Below are 679 nucleotides of genomic sequence, written 5' to 3'. Positions count from 1 at the left end.
ATGAGATTCCCCACTTATGAGACACCTCACCCTAGAGTTCTTAAGCTCGATTGATGTCCATGTCTGTCATCGGTCAGGGTAGTGAGCGAAGGTGAAATCACATTTAGACTCCTCGACCAGGGATTTTTAAAGCTTAATTTGGCTCAATTTAACCACATTTTCGGTCTTCCAACTGGTGGTGACCGCAGGACACCTAAAGACTTTGATGCCACTGACTTTTGGCACACCCTCACCAATGAACCCAAATATGAACCCTCAACTGCTAGGGCAACCCGGTCTTAGGAATCCATGTTTCCGCTACATTCATCGTATTATGGCCCTCACTTTGTTTGGTCGTGGTGAGTGTGAGGCCATTGTTAAGCGATCCAGAGCTCATGTTTCTACGGGCAATGCTCCACAACACCCCTTTTGAACCTTTGGTTCCCACTTGGCTCAGTCAATTTGCTAAAGTAGGCAAGGCTTCCTCAGGAGACATTGTCCTTGGTGGTCTTATTACTCCTATTGCCTTTGCTTTTCATTGTGACCTGTCTCCGTTTCAGAGTATTCCAGGCAATATTCGGTTGGACATGGAAGCTTGCATTGCTATGAAGATGATCGTCAAAAGAAGGCGATGTCCACTACCTCGTTCTCAAAGGGACACCACGTTATCCTCTTCCCAGACCACAGCGGACCACTTTCG

This window comes from Dioscorea cayenensis, chromosome 9 (genome assembly GCF_009730915.1).
Source record: "Dioscorea cayenensis subsp. rotundata cultivar TDr96_F1 chromosome 9, TDr96_F1_v2_PseudoChromosome.rev07_lg8_w22 25.fasta, whole genome shotgun sequence".
Lineage (NCBI taxonomy): Eukaryota > Viridiplantae > Streptophyta > Magnoliopsida > Dioscoreales > Dioscoreaceae > Dioscorea > Dioscorea cayenensis.
Note: the sequence above shows the minus strand (reverse complement) of the source record.